A 20,470-nucleotide genomic window follows, 5' to 3' on the forward strand; every position below is an offset into this window, starting at 1 on the left:
CATACTCGGTTTGATCCTGACCCCGGTCGAGACGGAGGGAATCGACTCGCTTCCGAGCGAGCCGAGTCCAGAAGATAGCTTGCTGAGGAAGAAAACTAAATCAGCTACAGGCACGCCCTAATCTTACTTGTGGATTAGGTTAATTACCCTAATGATGGCAGGCATAACTTGGCAGCTGTCACTTATCATCATTAAAGGGATAATCATCAAATAACCTTGAGGTTATCTCAGGAGTCCTCTACTAGTTCAAACTAGTAGAAGTCTATCACTCAACGGATCTAACTGTGGATCTAACGACTACCCGAAGAAGGCTTGAGTGCATCCAACGAAGGAGATTCGAAGGTACACTCTATATAAACCTTACTTACCTACAAGGTGAGAGAGGACTCAGATCCACATACACACTGGTAGACGTAAACTATCAGAGGCTTACGATCTATATCACTTTCCCAGTTTTTCATTCCTTAGCTCTGTGCTTCTAGCAGAGCCTTTTGTGATTAAGTTCATCAACTGACTTAGCCTTCGGAGGTGGACTCCCGACCCCAGCGGTCGGGCCACATCTGACGCTTTCGTTTTGCAGGTCATCACAAGGAGATCTAAGGGCTGAGCAGATTTTGGACGCATCAATTGGTAATGCACTTTAATGCTTGATGTTAATTTTTTATCATTACTCATCATCTATTACAATAACAATTTATTCTAATTATGGTTGAAGATACAAGGCAACAATTTTCTTGTTCTATGGACTTAATGATTTTTGTTTCCCTCTTAGAAGAGATTCAAGATTCAATATCCAGTGATTTTATTTAACTTGGTTTATTTAATTTCCTGTGTTAGCATAATTTGATAACTTCTAAATTCATGCATAATAGTTCCACAAGTAATTCCATTCAGACTAATGAAACTCTTGAAGTGTTTTATTTCCTACTTTGTTTTTTTAAATTACATTACTCATTTCCTTTTCTAGGGACTTGATGTATGGACTACTCTTAAGAAAAAATTTGATAAACAAGAATCCAAAGAAGAATTCGATGAAGGATACACATTGCATTGTTCTTCTTTTACTTTATGATATATTGAAAACTATTGATTTACGTTACTTTGTTTCATTTTCTTATGGCCAATGCTCTTTGAAAAATCATAAATAAACTTACCAACAGAGGTATTATTACCCTCCACATTGCAGCATTAAATGGATATGTGGAGACTGTGTAGTTACTCTTAGACTTAGGTGCCTGCATTTTAGAAATTACCGTGGAGATGGTACACCAATTGATCTGATTGGTAATGCATTTTAGTGCTTGATGTTAATTTCTAATCATTACTCATCCTTTGTTACACAAACAACTTATTCTAATCATGGTTGAAGATACAAGCCAAAAAATTTCCTGTTCTATGGACTTAATGATTTCTGTTTCCCTTTTAGAAAAGATTCAAGATTCAATATCTAGTAATTTTAATTTAATTTGGTTTATCTAATTTCTTGTGTTAGCATAAATTGATAACTTCTGGATTCATGCGTAACAAATCCATGAAGTAATTCTGTTTAGACTAATGAATCTCTTGAAGTGTTTTATTTCTTACATGTGTCTTATTAAATTACATTACTTAATTCCTTTTCTAGGGACTCAATGTAACCATGTACCCTGTTGGCCAACACCAGCATTTGAAAAAAACCATCTATGCATACATATGGAACTTACCCCAAGCTGCTCAATATTGTCAATGATTTGTCTCACATGATCTAGCCAGCACTATTCTCAATTAAAATTTATGTGCAAAAAATAAGGAAGAAAATGCCCACTGATGTACAGGTGATCTCCAAGATTTCAAAACTCATACTACAATGTCAAGAGTTCAACCCTCCTTGGGGTTAAGGGTGAAACCTACCCCAAGAGGATTTAGTCGAGATACGCACAAACTTCGGTTCCAAAAAAAGAAGAAAAAAATTGACAAATTTGAAAAGGTAGCGGTCACTTGACAACACTAGCTTGAAGAAGAGAAGTTTTTTACAAGTTCAAGACCAAACCTCTACAAAGGTGTCACTTAAATTCTAAATTATCTGTATGGAAGTGGAATTTGATTAGTGAACCTGGAATTTTCAAAAGAAAAAAATTAATCAATTATCATGCAATTTATGAAACCATGTCACCCTTTCTAAAATTGATAACTTTTCTTGCTCTATTTGTTTTATTTTTCATTTTCTATTTTTTAAATTGAAATCCAATCTTAACAAACCAAATAATTGTCATCATTAGGAATTGATTGCTCGTGTTATATATTTTATTTTCTATTAGTACAAAACTCTCCTATGTACAATAAAGCATACTAGGCTTTGTTAACACCTCTTAGATTTTATAACCAAACTATTTTGTACTTTAAAAGGATTTATGTTACAAATGAATATCGAAGAGAATAAAATAAAAAACAAAAACATATCCAAAAGAATACATAAATATCAAAAAAGTTTCGGTCAAAATATAAACATCAAAAGAACTTCAATGATGCTTGCTTTATATATCTTATTTGATATTTTATGTAGAGCCCCTTAAGGTAAATTATTTTGCACTTGGAGTACCTCTTAGATATCAAAGTCAAAAAATTGTATACATTAAAAAGAAAAAGAATACCTAAGCATTAGAATGACATTAATGAGTTACTATTATTTAATTTAAGCAATAACCTTAAGAATAGAATAACTAATGTTATAGACATAAATTAATGACTTCAAAAGTCATAAAATAAAATGATGTTTACACATCACATTCCCAGTCATCATTTGAGTGAATTGAATATTAACATAAGCATAAAATATCACCTTATTATTTATCTGTCCAAAGTCTCACATACAAATCATATGAAAATATACAACATTTGTAATAACAAGAATTTCAATTTGAATCAAATACAAAAGTACAGGATAATGTATTCCTCACTTGTCATAATGATCTCCGAAAGTCCAAGAAATCCACAATTCAAGAATGCTAACAAGCTACAAGAACCATCGAAAACATACAAATTAAATTAAGTTTATGTTGAAGATCAAACAACGCATCAATCAGACTCAACTTACACACCCGTATAGGCACGGTAAGTCAAACCTCATCAGGGCAGTCAACTGATGAGCACATTTATGTGTAAAATCCTAGGGCATAAAGCATGCATTTACACACTTAGAATGGAGCTACCTTGCGTTTTATGTTTTTGCAGATTTTAGAAATTTTCAGAATTTAAGTAATATATAAAGTTTTTTGTATAAAATGCAATTTTACACATCAAGAGATCCATTCAAAGTCTCTAGTGTGAAAGGGCTTGCTTTGGAGCATGATGGACTAGAGATGAGGGTACTCCAAGAATATCTTAGAAATAAATAAGCCAATTTTGATTTACGACTAAGATTTGTTAGGATTTTTATTTTATTTTATTTTACTTTATTATAAATGAAAAATGTATGGGGCCCCAAGTAGTCAAATATTAGGATTTTCTATTTTTTTTCCATATATTTTCTAGAATATTTCATTTATTTCCCAAATAATTTTTTCTCTCTCACCCCACTTTCTATTTCTTTTACTTTATTATTTTCTTAATAAACCCACTTCTTTTTGTTAATAATAAATAAATAAATAAATAAATAAATAAATATATATATATATATATATATATATATATATATATATATATATATATATATATATATAATCTCCACTTTCTTCTCCATGTCTAACTCAAAATATCTCTATTTTTGTTTCTTTTTCTTCCACTCATTCTCTCTCTCTCTCTCTCTCTCTCTCTCTCTCTCTCTCTCTCTCTCTCTCTCTCTCTCTCTCTCTCTCTACCCGTCCCTTAAATTCTCAAATGAATTTGTTTTTCTTCCTTTATTATTATTATTTCTTTCACTATTTTTACCCGATTCACCATCTCCTCATAGACTTAGGTTACATCTTTCTCTCTTTAGTTTATTTATGCCTTCCACACTTTTTTCTCTTTAGTTTGTTTAACTTTTCTCTAGTTCTTGATTGCTTGTGGGATTCTAGTTTTTAGATTCAACGTTTAGATTTAATTTTTATATGTAATGCAATGATTATTCAAGTTATTTAGTTTCCTTTTTGCAAGTGTAATTTCTTTCTTTCGAGTTCAAGCTTTAAGTTTCAAGTTTCAATTTCGAAGAGGATTTATTTCTCTCTAGGTCCTCATTTCAGATCTGGTTGTTAGGGCTAGTTGAGATTCGAATCGATTGTTCAAAGTTTTCTTAGATGCAAGTAACCTTCATCAATGATCTTCTCTCCCCAACCATTCTCACTTTTGTCTACCCCTCCATATTCTTAACTTAGGATTTACTTTTCAGTATTTATTTATTGTTTTATGTTCCCCTAAGTCCTTGATCAAAGATACGTACAGTCGCGCCTCTCTTTGATTGAGGTTTCCCTTTTCCATTTATTGTTTTGTTATTTGTTCTGCTATTTATGTTTTTTCATTTTCTCTTTCTTTAATATCCATTCCCCAAATCAATGGACTGTAAGCTATAGTGAAAGGTCCACGGTCAAGGTCATCCTAATTATACTCCTCTTCCCTCGATCTAGAGCTGACACTCAAATTACTTCCCTTTTATTTGTTTACTTATTTATTGTTTTCATATTTTATTCATACATTTTATTTATTTATTAGATGATGAATGGTTAGGTTATGTCTATTTTATTTTTATTCTCAATTCAATTGCATTAGATGTGTGTGTTAGGACCGCTCATTTAGATATGCTAATTTAGTTTAATTAATTAGTTAGATTTTTTAATCTTTGCATTCTCGCATTACCATTAAGAAGTTCAATTCTAAAGTGATCTATCTCCCTGAAATTGACCAGTTAGCTACATGATATCGTGTGCACAAACATTGACCACCCCAAAGCTACAACCAAAAAGCTCTATCTCAAGCTCATTTCGAGTATCTTTTGGGGACTTTTGGGACTTCAATGGAACAATCGTATTGTCCCAAAAACATCTTCCAAATATCCCAACAAGTATCAAATTAAAAAGGCCCAATTTGGTTATCAAAGTATCGCCCGCGAGCATTTGTGAGATGATGAATCGATCTGAAATGTGAAAGATAACATGATCCATCACTCAAAGAGGTTGGGAAACACAATGGGAAACATAAACAACCATTCATTTCAACCAACTGTCTCAACCACCACCATTATTGCAAACAACCAACTTAAATACCATGAAAGAATAGTTGCAAAAGGGGTGTTCAAAGTCTTCTTACCTCAACAAGCGACTACTCCTATGAGTTGCACTTCTATAGCATAGCACGTGCAAAGATTTTACCAAACTCTAAGTTTTTCTTCTCTCCCAAGTTTTCAACCTCCAGAGAACACAAACAATTCGTTTATGAGGCTAGGGAACAATAAAATAAGGTTTTAAACCCAAAATTGCCCTTTGTTGGGTAGGGGGCAGGCAATCAATTTGACCAACTACCCCTATAACTTCTCTATATGAATGTAGTTTTCGACGGGCTTCAGAGCGTAAAGTCCTCTAAACATGCTTGATTCAATGGTATATTTTACCTCGGCATTGAGGTCCTCTTGGATTGATTTTTGTGCATGCCAAAATCTTGTTTTTAAGCCTTTCATGTGGATTTTCTCTCTTTTCTTTAAATCAATTAAGGTGGTTGGGTTATCATCTACTTTATCCAATTCCATAGGTTCGATTTCCAAACTCTCGAGCTCAACTTGAATTGTCCAAAGTTGCCTTCTACTATCACTCTGGGTTTATGGACCTGAAATGATGGGTTTTCATGATAGGATTCTAAGGATTTTACACTTTCCATGTCACTTTTTGGTGTTGGGCTGCCAAAATGGGTTGGGTGGCATTCCACCACGCATCGGCTTCATGCTTGAGCTTTTGTTTCGCACATAGAATCTTTTGTGTCTCGGTGCATTGTAAGTACCTAAATGCCTTCTCCATCTCTCACAACCGCTTACTCAGCTATAACAGATCTTTGATAACCCTAGTAAAGGTAGGGACTTAGAGCTTTAAGAAGTGCTCCATCAATTTGGTGTGGGCCAAACTAAAATTTTCAATGTAGACCCCATTGTACATGTATTGGCTCCATTGTTGCTTAGGGGAACCACATGAGTGGCATTATGCATGGCCATAAACCCTTGCATCATGGTGTTGAACTGGGCTTGTTATTGTCTCTTCATGTTGCCCATAATGTTCAAAATATCCTGAGTGGTGAACACCAGTGGAGCATTTGGCAGGTTATCACCTTGTGGAGGGGGTGGTTGTTGTGCTCCTGCTTGTGGAGGCAGTGGGGCCTCACTACCATTTTGTTGACTAGACCACTCATATTGCAATTTCCCACATTTTGGTTTCTCAAGTTAACCATCGTGGAAAAATCACAAACTTCAATCATTTACTCCATTTAAACTCATCATTAATCAACCATATGGTATGCACAAACTTAGACAAACACATCAATACAAGGGCCAGACTCATCATTTAATCCATACATGTGCATAAACGGGCAATCCAAAACACCAAATCATCCAAATCCAACATATAGGGACGATTATGTTGCAGATCGACTTCCCAACCAACCGCCACTATTTTGTGATGCAAAAATACATTAGAAAATCATGAACTGAGAAGGATCAGCCGGCTTGGACGAAGGACCACCCAGGGTCGATTGTTGTTGACTCGGTGCAAGAATAGCCACAGGGTCATTGGCCTAGCCCAAAAAGTAGGCTTGTGGGGGACCACCCCAAACTAATTGGTGGTGTGGGTGGTGAGTTAGCCTATATTGGGTGACTGCCTCCCATTTTACCCATCTTCCACCTTTAAACATTCTCTCTGGCTCTGGAGAAGAACTCCATTTCACTCCTTTGGTGGATTTGAAGCTCTACAATGAATCTATGTCAAGTTTATGCAAGGCTCTCCGAGAAATCATAGGTATGCTTTCCATTTATCTCAGATCTACATGGTTTTATCTAAGATTCTTGCCAGATCGTTGTCTTTTCAACTTTTACGTATGAAACTTAAGTTTCAGAGTAGTTATTTATTTCCATCATCTCTTTAATTGTTTCTAACACATTCAAACTTTGATCTACACTCCATTTACCACATCTACAAGAATTTTATCAAAATTTCCTCATACTCCTTACTTTCTCCTAAAATTTTATATCATACCCATTATGGCACACCGTGGGGGTAGACAAGGGCCTATGGGAGATTGTGGAGGTGGTCGAGGTCATGGACGTGGGGTGGCACACCCAGACGTGTCGGCACGGAGGAGGCAAAGCTCCTTTACCACCACCACTTCAGAAATTCTCCTATAGACTAAGGCAGAGTGCTAGATGCGAGGATCGTGGCAACCTTCAGAGTTAAGGAGAGGTTTCAAGCATTTGGATGGGGTTGCATGCTCGACATGGATGAGCCAGCTTATCTGCACTCATCAGGTGTTTCTAGGAATCTGACTTTTGTTGAGGAGGATATTAGTGAGGATGATACACATCTTACAATCACCTCTAGAGTACAGGACACTTGCATTCACTTTTCTACTGAGACACTTTCACGTATCCTTGGTGAGCCCTACGTTCCTAGGGAAAGGTGGTGGATTCCGCTAGGCGGCGATGATGACACACTTCATTACACCAATTGTAACAAAGAGTGTGATAGCGTTTAAGGTAGATACATGCTTCCCTCTGCTAGAATCATTTTTTGTGTGGTGAGTAGGAACATTGTGCCCAAGGGAGGGCACAAGGACAAGATCTCACTCATGCAAGCATTTGTCGCCTTTGCTCTCTATATGGGGTATCTGATCGATTTGGCGACACTTGTGGGTGAATTTGTGCGACATTGCAAAGATTACAAGAGGTATGGGAGATCATATCGATTGAAGGTTTATATCCCAGATGGGCCTCCAGTAGGGACTCGTCCACCTATGCTACCAAGACTGGGAGTTGAGGGTGGTCAACGTCAGGCTCGTGAGGAGGATTAGCCTGAGTGCCATATGGAGGTGTTTGAGTCTTACTCGAGCTTAGGATGCTCCAGAGGCACCAGCTGCACCTCTAGCGGATTCCACTCAGTGTGATGAGCACATTTATGTACTAAATCTTAGGGCATAAATCATGTATTTCACACACTTAGCTAGAGTGGAGCTACCTTTGGTTCTATGTAGTTTTTGCAGATTTTAGGATTTTTTAGGACCTAAGAGAATATTTGGAGTTTTTGGGTATGGTGCACATAAACAGGTCCAATTTAATTTCTCAAGTGTGAAAAGGGCCTGATTTGAATGATTTGAATCATGATGGGCTAGAGATGCAGTTATGAGTCACTCCAAGAATATCTTAGAAATAACAAAGCCAATTTTGATCAACGCCTAAGATTAATTAGGATTTTATTTTACTTTATTGTTATTAAAAAATATAAAAATATTAGTGTATGTATGGGACCCACAAGTAGTCTAAGTTTAGGATCTTCTAATTTTTTCAATTTTTTCATAAGTTTTCTAGAATATTTTGTTCTATTAGATTTTATTTATTTCTTAATTATTTTTTCTCTCTTCCCCACTTTCTATTTCTTATTTAATTAACCCACATTCTTTTCTTAAAAGTGTTTGTTTTCCTCCCTCTTTCTTCCCCTTTTCTAGCTTCCTCTCTCTCTCTCTCTCTCTCTCTCTCTCTCTCTCTCTCTCTCTCTCTTCCTTATATTCTGAATCGAATAAGGTCTTTTATTTGTTGTTTTTTCTTCTCCTATTTCACCTATTATTATTATTATTATTATTATTTATTTCCTTATTTGTAAACCTCTCATCAGCTCCGATAAATACCCCCTCTCCTCTTAGACTTTGTTTAAACTTTGTTTTCTATTCAATTTTTTTAGGCCTTCTACACTTTCGATTCTATTTAGCTTGTTTAGATTATTTCTAGTTCTTTGATTTCTTTGTGGGGTTCTAGTTTTTAGATTCAATGTTTATGTTTAATTTTTTTTATGCAATGCAATAGTTACTCAAGTTATTTAGTTTCTTTTATGCAAGTGTATTTTCTTTCTTTCAATCAATACAATTTCAATTTTAATTGTGAGGTCAACATTCAAGATTCAAGTTTCAATTTCCAAGAGGATTCATTTTTTTTTCTAGGTTTAGCAATTGTAAATTTGGATAATTCTATATTTGGTTGTTAGGGTGGGTTGAGATTTGAATCGATCGATCAAGGTTTCTTTTTTGTTATTCAAGATTCAAAGATGCAAGAAAGTAGCTTTTTTGTCAGTTTATCTTCTCTCCCCCTCCATTCCCGCCTCTATCTATCCCTTTATATTCTTAATTTAAGATTTACTTTTCAGCATTTATTGTTTTCCTTTCCCCTTGGGTCCTTATCAAAGATGCTTATAGTCGTTCCTCTATTTGGTTAAGATTTCCTTTTAATTTATTGTTTTGTTATTTTTTTTCTTTCTGTTATTTACTTTCTGCATTTTTTTTCCTTTTATATCTGTCCCCTTATTAGTAGACTATAAGCTATGGCAAAAGGTCCACGATTAAAGTCATCTTGGTTGCACTCTCATTCCCTCAATCCAAAGCTGACATTTGAATCACCTCCCTTTTCTTTATTCATTTTTCTATTGTGATCAATTTTTATTTTTATCTTTTTTTTATTTATGCATTTTCTCGTTGAATTGTCCATGTATTTATAATCACACGAGATTTCTTGGGTATATGATATCCATTGATTGTTATGTCTTCCATGGACTCACGAGGCACAAGAAATGGAGCAACAGGGTGATCTCCAAGTAGTTCAAGTTCATCAAATCCTCTTCTTCAACTAACCAATCCATCCCTACTTTATCTCTCAATTCTTGTTGAAGTTTTTCCAACTTCTTTGGATCCTTAACAGTTCAGACATGGCCCATTCAACTATGACAGCTGATGTGTCCATTCCAGCAACTAGCATGTCTAAAATGTTTGCTTTAATATTGGTTCGGTCAATCATATAACGTTGTTCATTCACTGCATTCTGAGCTTCTATAGTGAATGATAGCATGACATCAATGAAACCATCCTTATGGTTTTCTTGGCGATCTTTAGCGTCTTGTATGTGTTCACCAATAATCTTCTCGAAGAACACATCAAAGACTTTGCTAACTGCCTTCGTGCGGCGAGCTAATCCCTATAACAAGAGGTTATGTTGCATGACTAGAAAAAATAATGAAATAATTTTGAACAAGAAAGGGGAAAAGAAAGGGTAATGAGATTTTGAAGATTTTAAGATGGTAGATTTGCTATATCCTTGACAATATCACCAAACAAATAGGTAGTTTATGGTGGACATTTTCCTTACTATATTGTAAGAACGATATCTTACAACAGTGATTATGTTACTATGGGGAAGTGTCTGGTGGGTCTAATCTTAACTTATACGGCTATAAGAAGTTCAGGTCAAAATTGTGCTTTTGAAAATCTTGACCTAGACTTTACCAAATTGGGGTGAGATGAAAAATTAGGCACCCATTCTTGACCAATAGTGTGCTTCGGATGGAATGAAAGGCAATGTCCGTTGGCCTGAGAGCCGTGCGGCAACAACAATATGAAGATGTGGAGCTGCGCAACGACTCCTTGCAAGCAATCAACCACATTAATTTTTCTGTTCACACACCTTGGTCGGTTTGTGATCTACTGGGAAGAGATTTGGGGGCTTCACATTGCATTTCGTCAATGTGTTTTCGTTCATCACTTGCACGAAGTTAACGCTGCTATTGACTAGCATGCAAGTCATGTTACGACTTAAATAGAGATTAGCTATTTGGTTCCTTACCTGCCGAACGAACTCAGTGACATCACTAACGCGGCCTGAAATGGTCATATATATTACCACTCATAGTTAACTTCTCTATGCACTATTTTACTTATTATCATATAATGCACAATTTTTACTAAAAATATCTTGACCTTGACCATTGATCTTGCAGGGTTGGGTTGGGACTGTTGAACAGATATATTGCAAGTGAAAACGTGTCTTGTTACAAATACATAGGCTTATATTTATAGATAACGGGGTAATACTTAAGTCATACAAGGATAAAACAGCCTGTATACTTTATCCCTAACACCCTCCCACAAAGTCAAGGGTCTAGAATGGAGCTTGAGTTTGGAGTGACAGGTATGCTTGACCTTGACCTTGACCTTTGATCTTGTAGGGTTGGGTTGGGACTAAAAAGATAGGCACTTGACCTTGACCTTAGTCCTAATCCTAACCTCAACCTTACAGAGCTGAGCAAGAATGAAAAGTTAGGACTCAATCTTGATCTACTTCTGACATTGATCATAATTACAAAAAATTAACAAAACAGTGCATAATTCAACATTCTCCTCCTACTTTTTTCTCCAAAAAAAAGTCCTAAAGATGGTATAACTAGTCGAATCAGTGCTGGTCAAACTAGCCCTCAGAGCCAAAATTTTGAACCTACACGGTTAAATTCATAACAAGCCCACCAAGCCCTGGTGGACTTGAGACATTAAGTAATCAGGGCCAAAGGAAGCATTTTTATATTTATTCCTCTTAGTCTCGACCCGAAGGATAAAAAAAAGTTCCGCTATCTTTATTTTTATTTATTTATTTTTTTGAGAACTAACAACTTAAAAATGAAATGATTTTTGAGTATCTCAATTCAAAGAGTCCTCCATGTTGGGGGCTCATTACTTCAATGAGTCCCCGTGGCCCTCTCCTAGTTGTCTTTACATTTGACATTATTGCATTTTAATTATTCATAAATCTAGATATACATGGAGTGCTTTTATTTTTTATTTATTTTATTTATTTACTTTTTTACATAGTCTTTTTGGTTTTTATATAATATATTACATTATCTTTTGCTGACTTTAGAAAAACAAAAATATGTAAAGATGAATTAATAACTTAGTCAAATGGAGGCATGCAAAAATAATCATATAATATCATAACATACATACACCACTATCATTTATCCTATGACTCTTTAAAGCTTTAAACCAACCCACATCCCCCCACCAAATCAATATATACAGACTTAGATCTTTCTCTCCTAAAAAAAAAGTTAATAAAAAAAAAAGAAACTAAGAACGTTTGTTCTCTTCTCCAACGTCATTTGCGTTCCAGCTTTGTTGATAAAATATTCTACGCTAAAATACTACAAAGATGACAACATCCACACCAATTTCAACTTTCAATAGTTAAACCCTTATTTCAAAATTACAGGAGAAAAAATCAGAACAGATTACATGCTCCTACGTGAAAGAGAAGCCATCGATGGATCAGTGACTTAAAAAAATCTATAATCTCTTCCGAACTTCAAAATGTTATCAAGTTTAACCATTTATTTCCTTCTAGATCAGTCACATTTAAATGTTCACATAAACATTATAAGATAAAAGTTTTTGCCAATGGAAAGGTAATAGAATGGTTGAGAACTCACTTTTGAGTGGAGAGGTCGTGGGGTCAATCTTTGCGGGCAGCATATCTAACATCCCCATCCCTAATTTTTCTATATATATTTAAATTATAATAATACATTAATACCCTTAATCTTAAATAATAAATTTTTTTATGATTCGGAAGCACATCAATTCTTAAAGGTATTATGTTTTTCTTACTTCTCAAAAGAAATTCCTTTTCCTTTTGTGTTCGCCAGATCAACATTAAGTAAGAAGTAATCAATTATTGATATCATTACCAAAAAAAGAAGAAAAAAAATCATTCATTGATATCAGAAAAAGGAAACAAACATTGACTTATACATGGCTTTGTCTAGATAAAGTTAAACTTATTGTATGATGAGATTATCAAGGACAAAACCAATTTAATGGTTGTAATTCATGCACCTTTATTGTGTGATTCCTAAAATATGAAATTTCAACAGAAAACAACCGAATTCTTTTTGAAGCACTTCAATGAAATGAAGAATAATCATTATTCTGGTTAATAAAAAAAGAAGTTTCAATGAGAGACTAACCATAAGTTCGGCTTACTCGCAAAAGAAGATTGAAGGCAAGTCCTTGGATTGTTTGGAAAACTCATCAATCGCTTCTCGTCTGATCAACTTGAAAAAAAATATTCTAATGATGACTAATGATTTAAGATTGTTAATGTTCAGGGTTTAAAGCACAAGGTTGCTTAAAGCATTACTTCCTAAGTATCTAGTTCAGAATACCTATAAGCATTACTTTCAATTAGTATTTATAGAACAATGCTAGATTTTATAATTAATTGGACTATCCCACAAATGCCCATTACACCGTTGGATCATAACTAACCGATGGCCTATATTAGAACATGCGTTGGGTATAACTCAAATACCTAATCCATATTTGAGTATGACTTGAATACCTCAACGGAAAAAACATATCAAATTTGTGGCACACATTTAAACAATCACACCTTTACAAGATCACATCTTAGATATAAGGAACTATTTTCAACTCTATGAGGTGTATATGTTTTATTTATTTATTATTATTTAAAGTCCAAAAGGAAGAAGGTAATTGATACAAACCCGTATCGAGAGCTATAGAATAGAAAAACTCAAAGGGGGAAGAGCAGCATATTAGAAGAAACAGAGGATTGGGGAAGAAGAACACAAAGGAGAGAGACATAGTTAGAGGCAAGGAACAATATTCTTCATTATTCAAACTGTTGTAACATCATTACATTTATACTAGGATTGTTATTATTTCTTAAGACCATTCTACCTCTAGTGTTCCCTCCCCTGGTTTGTCTTATAACTTACCTGCCTAACTCAAACCCTATATAACAGTAATCTATGTGGAGAAGTGAAACTCGCTGAACAATGGAATATGGCTATAGTAGGAACCAACAAATAAGAGTCTCCTAACAATTAATTGTTGGAGTTGAAAGGCGATAAGTTGGAATAGCAAATAAATTGTTGGCTCTGGCAACCAATAAGCCAAACTTCTCAGCCATGTCTAAGTCACCAGCTGATGTACCACTAGGTAGTTCCCAATCAAAACTATGTACCAGTTGTGCAAGAACTAGTTTAGCCACAACTAAGCCCAAATTTAAGCCTGGACACCCTCTACGACCTGCTCCGAATGGTATAAATTTGAAATCACGTCCATGAATGTCAACCTTGCTCCCAATGAATCTTTCAGGAAAGAACTCCTCTGCATTTTCTGACCACACCATTGGGTCTCGTTGAATTGCCCATGCATTTATAATCACACGAGATTTCTTGGGTATATGATATCCATTGATTGTTATGTCTTCCATGGACTCACGAGGCACAAGAAATGGACCAACAGGGTGAAGTCTCATAGCTTCCTTCACTACCATGTCCAGGTAGTTCAAGTTCATCAAATCCTCTTCTTCAACTAACCGATCCATGCCTACTTCCTCTCTCAATTCTTGTTGAAGTTTTTCCAACAACTCTGGATGCCTTAACAGTTCAGATAAGGCCCATTCAATTGTGGCAGCTGATGAATCCATTCCAGCCGTAATCATGTCTAAAATGATTGCTTTAATATTGGTTCGGTCGATCATATAACATTGTTCATTCGCTGCATTCTGAGCTTCCGTAGTGAATGATAGCATGACATCAATGAAATCATTCCTATGGTTTTCTAGGCGATCTTTAGCATCTTGTATGTGTTCATCAATAATCTTCTCCAAGAACACATCAAAGACTTCGCTAACTGCTTTCATGCGGCGAGCCAATCCCTGTGACAAGGATAATTGATGAGTCGACAAGAGGTTAGCAATGCATGACAAGAAAAAGTGTGATGGGATTATTTTGAACAAAAATAGGTGTAATGAGATTGATGATCAGGCCATGTTGAAGATGGTTGATCTGCCATGTCCTTAACAATATGAATCCAAAAAATAAGATAGTTTAGTTTCCTGCTATATTGTAGGAATGATATCTTATCCCCATAAACTATGTCACTAAGTTGAAGTGTGTGGTGGATTAAAAAAAAAAAAATTAAGCGTTAATTATATAGTTAGAAAAAGGGTAAATATCACTTACTTCCCCTCTTAGCTGAACAATTAGCACTTACACCCCCTTTTAATTGGATAATATCACTTACCTCCCCTCTTACCTAACAAATATATCAAACACCTCCCCTCTGTTAAATTTAACTTTTACTGTTAAATATTTTTCTAAAACCCCAAACTACCCTTGGCTAAAAATATATTTTTTATTTTATACCCTAAATTACTGTAATCACCCTAGCAATTAAAATACTAAACTACCTCAATTAAAATAATTGTTAAAAAACCAATACACATAGTTAAAATCCAAATTATCTTTAATTATTAAAAGCCCAACATACCTTTTTTTTTTTTTTAAATTATCAAACAATTAAAAAAACCCAAAATAGTAGTACGGGTTCAATTTTATCAACATCTCCTCCTTTTTTTAATTGCATTTTTAATTTTACTTGATTGTAATACGTTTTTTTTTAATTGTTTGATAATTTTTTTTAAAAGGCATGTTGGGCTTTTAATAATTAAAGATAACTTAAGTTTTACTATGGTGTTTTGGTTTTAATAATTATTATAATTGAGGGTAATTTAGTAGTTTAACTATTAGGGTGATTACAGTCATTTAGGGTTTAAAATAAAAAATAATAATTTTAGCCAAGGGTAGTTTGGGGTTTTAGAAAAATATTTAACAGTAAAAGTTAAATTTAATCGAGAAAATTAACAAAGGGGAGGTGTTTGATATATTTGCTAGGTAGGAGGAGAGTTAAGAGGGGGTGTAAGTGCTATTTGTCCAGCTAAGAGGAGAGATAAGTGATATTTACCTTTAAAAAAATATACAACCAAAAAAATGAAAAAAATTAATAATAATATAATGTATATAAATACTTTGAGTGATATTTTAGTCCCTCCACATTTAAAATTTTCAATATACTTAAGGAAGTCTAATTGAAATTTACACAAAATATATTATACTAAAGAGATCCAACACTAGTTTGTCCATGGTCTACCTTCACACATAAAAAACTCATAAAGTTATCAACAAAACATGAAAACAAAAATATCAGAAAGATCAAGTGCTCCAACTTATTGAATCGGTCATTGACAAAAAAATAAGTCCGGCATCTGTTCCCTGATGGACTTCAGGCTAACTCCCCCACCCAATAAGAAAGTTTAAGCGTTTATGATGGAGGTTAGAAACTTGCCTGAATATCGAAGGAGCCAATGTAGGGAATGTAATCGGCCAAGTTGAAAGCTCCAACCAGCCTTAAAGCTTCGTCAACAACAGGTTTGAGGTGGAATCCATTATCTTTGTTGCCTGTCAACATTCGATAAATCATGTTCTCTACCACCGAACCCACCTTGGCACTCACATCAACTACTCTCCCTTCAAACTCATCTTTGAGAGATTGAACTAAGAGAATAACTTCCTCTCTCCTCATTTGCTTGAAGGAATCAACTTTGGCAGCGCTGAGTAGCTCCATGGTGCACAATTTGCGAACGTTGCGCCAATATGGACCGTAAGGGGCGAAGCCGATGGCTTTATTTCCATAAGAAATGATTTGGGAGGCCATGTTGTAAGGTCGACTGGCGAAGACAAGGTCGTGGGTGTTAAGGAACAATTCGGCTGCTTGTGCAGACGAAACCACCACGGTGGGCACCAGGCCGAGCTTGATGTACATGATAGATCCATACTTTCTCGCTAAGTGTTGGAGGCTGTGGTGTGGAAGATCACCCAACATCAGAAGATTGCCCAGAATAGGCAACCCTCGTGGACCTGGTGGTAGTCGTTGGTGATCGCCGTGTTTTGCTTTTGAAACTTGCCGGAGATGGGCTGTTAAATACCAGAGAACTCCGACGACCACCAAGAGAACTGGTATGGATAAAGGAGACATTGGAGATTGTATGGAAATTAAGAGCAGCAAACAGGGCACTTATTAGTCTCTCGGCTTGCAATCTTAACATATTTTACACATGGAGATCAATATTTATAGGGGACGTGATTGCTTCAAATGAGCGACCTCTTTAGTGAATTTTGTAATTTTTACTCAATGATTGCTTCAAATTTCTGTCCATTGTGACTTTTTCTTCAAAACCCTTTATTGAAATTTTGGAGATGAGGTTAAGCCTGGCGTACCTCCGCTTCAATATAATTAACATTCACAATGGTCAAACTCATGACCTCTCCACTGAAAAATATAAACCTTACCCTTCTATCAATTCTTCATTGAAGGAGCTTAGCGTTTTTACTCCTCAGAAAAATCCCCTGAACAATGCTGTTGTTTTCTCTGATTTCATGTGTTTGATTGATGTGAGACGAATAAATGCATTTTCACCACACAAATAAGAAAAAACTTGCCTGTTTTATGATTTATCAACCCCCAACCACAGAATTAACGTCTTTCTTGCAAGAAATCCAATTCTGCCGGCCACATCAATTATTGTCTCGTAACCTGGGTGGTGAACAAAAGGCCAAATTAACTTCTCTACGCTCCCCCATTTGGCATATTTCTTATCAAACTTCTAAATGTATGTCATTCACATGTTAATGTTTGAATGTATTCGAGTACCCAGTGAGCTTGTTTCTTATCAAAAGCTAACTGGCAACATCAAGTAACTCCAGTCTCATATGGCAAAGATAGGGTCTCCAGTGTTATATGACGTCCTTTACACGATGTTAACCCAGTTATGTTTATAGGATCAAGCAAGCATGTGGAAAGAAGACCGGAAAAGGAAAACACATCCACATGGGATGAGAAAGTGGATATAGTTTGCTTTCATGAATCATGACTACACATATGAGGTGTTTTATCAAGTGAACTCCACTCCTTCATAGTAGTATTTGATCTCTTGCACACATCCCTATCAATATTATTGACTACCCCATATGTCCGTCGAATAGTAGTTAAAGATTCCTAAAAGAGACTTATATCACGAGGGTTGTGGGTTTTATTTCATGAAAAAATTAAGAAAAAACAATAAAGAGGCTGGAGAGAGAGAGGAAGAGAAGGAGAAGAGGCCATGAGAAGTGTTCGGGTTTTAAACATGGGGATTCAATGTGAGGAATTGACAAGAAAGCATAAGAATAAGGTATATCACACTAGCCCCTACCTTCTATGTTGATTTCTTGGGATTTGGCCATGAACGAATTCATGGGTGAAGAAAACAAAGGGCTGTTCTTCACAAATGTTTTTCTTATGTTCCAAGGCCTTATTGTAGGCTACTGCAACTATGGGTGTTTAGTAAGTATGAGGGGTTTCATTTTTAAGGTAGAGAATAGGGGATTAATGACTGATTAACTAGGGCAGGGAAAAACTGTGGGTCTTTGAGTTATGAACACTCATTGGGAAACCTACTGGAAGAAGAAGCCCTAAATTTCAAGGTAGTTTCTTCTTATAAGCATGCTTGTTATTACAGCTGGTCAATACTATAACAACCGATGGGTATCCCTTGTGTCGACTGGATGTCTTACAGTGGGATTAAGCCTGGTTTTAGGAAATTCCATAGGGTTAATCATGTCTTAAATTACTAACCTACGTATGTCATAATTAAAGTAATTGGTCAACATTAAGGCATAGCTTTCCGTGCTTGAAACACCAATTGGATCAGACAAACCTACAAATTGGATGAGGAGGAATTAAATGCTAGTCATAGGATGATCTTTCTATAATTAAATATGCTATAACCAAGGTAGGAAGTTTCGGCGAATTTCACCCAAAACTTGGTGAAATTCGCCGAGTTCAACAGGTATAGAAATAAAAAGGCCACCGAAATCAATATTTACCAAAAGTTGGTGGAAAATCTTTTGTGGCGAATTGGCTAAAAAAAGGATAAATACTCCGAAACTTCACGGACGCTGCCAGAATCTTCACTGGAATCACCGGTCAGCCACCTCCTTACTTTCTCTCTCTATGTGATGTTCCACTTATGTGTTTAAGTCGATCAAATGATTTTCTCCGACTCCGCCTTCAAAGACGAGACTCATCTTCATCTACTTCCTCAAATTCGTCTTCCTCCAACAGATTCTCTATTTGAGTCAATCGGTCACGGAAGCTTTTCTTCGGCGTCTTCCTTCAAATATTCTTCTTCATCTGCTTCATTTGATTCACTTTCCTCCAACGGAGATTTTTGCGAGTGCCATCTCTGTTTGAGTCGAACAGTTGCATAAGCTTTCCTTCTCTTCATCTAGAGATTCTTCTTTATCTGCCCCTCCGAGTAAAATTCAACCTCTAGCACTTCTTGTGTAGCAACACCTTCGTGATCTCCAACTTCTTGAGCTAACAGGAGAGGTTACCTTTAGAGGTCAGTGAAATAGATTTGAAATTTCACACTGAGAAGTCCGCCCACCCTTAAATCTGAGTAGCTTTGGAACTTGAAATGGGTGGAGATATTGAAGTATATTGTATAAACACCTGAACCCCCAAATTTTGTTGATCGAGAAGTTTCGCCCAAAATGTCAGCGAAATCTCACCGAGATTTTGCCAATTCACTGATTTCTGCAACCAACAAAAGGTGAAATCTCGCTAAGATTTCACACCATGGCTATAACTGATGAGTATGTTCGCATATTAATGTGTGACCATGTGGCATGCATCCATGATTTAACATGTGGGTCCCACACAGTATAATACATAAACATGCTTTACTTTCTAATATCATGATGCTTATTATGAATGTAATATGGATCAGGGACAATGGAGATTACACCTTATGATATGACAGGGGTGGTGCCTATGGTCATTGCCTCCGAACCCTCATGCATCTCACATGCTCATGCAACTTGCATTTTAACACTTACCATATAGTTGCACTGAGTTAAGACTTAACCCAGAAGTGCGGCCACCCTATCATCAAGAGCATTGAGGTTAGAAACTCATGGTATGGAATCGTAGTACCAGTGGGTGCTGAACAGAAGGAATGGGAGTCGTGAGCTCACACTAGGTACCCTAGTGTACCATTCATGCACTACCAATGTGAAATCCCCATGATACTAACTCGAAAATCCTTATTGTAGGACTAAAACCCTAAGTGCCGGTAGAAGGCAACTGTGGGCCATCTAGGTAGAGACCATTGGGTTGGAGTCCGAACCAATGGAAGTTGATGGTGATGATGCTGAGTTAAGAGCCCTATCAGAGTTTGGAAGGAGATCCAACTCAGACGTTGATGGGTTTGGTAGATGGGTCAAGTGCTTATTGATGACATGTGTGGAAGGTCCCAAAAATCAAGTAAGACCCTTCTGGCGTGTAGAGTAGGATCTAGGGTAGGGCCAAGGGTTATCTAAGCCTTGATTCTGCTCTTGGAACTAAGTTCAAGGGGTTGGTTGATTGGCCTTGTCACCCAAGGGGACTAGCCTGGTTCCGAGTGAAATGGGCAATTTTGGAAAATTAGATTTTTGACGCTTTATTTAATGTGTTTTCGTTCGTGTCATTATGATCCGTAGCTATCAAAGCTTGTCAGAGAGTGCTCCGCAAAGGTGAAAGATAGTGTGGAGATCTTCCAAAAAGCTTT

At 36.0% G+C, this 20,470-nt stretch overlaps 1 pseudogene; it reads right to left on the minus strand.

The window, feature by feature from the left end:
• Positions 1-13,852: 13,852 nt before the first annotated feature.
• Positions 13,853-16,875, minus strand: LOC149012495 (cytochrome P450 CYP736A12 pseudogene; annotated as a pseudogene).
• Positions 16,876-20,470: the final 3,595 nt, after the last annotated feature.

Source organism: Hakea prostrata, chromosome 6, assembly GCF_041222555.1.
Source record: "Hakea prostrata isolate BN-2017 chromosome 6, UWA_Hpros_2, whole genome shotgun sequence".
NCBI classification, from domain to species: Eukaryota; Viridiplantae; Streptophyta; class Magnoliopsida; order Proteales; family Proteaceae; genus Hakea; species Hakea prostrata.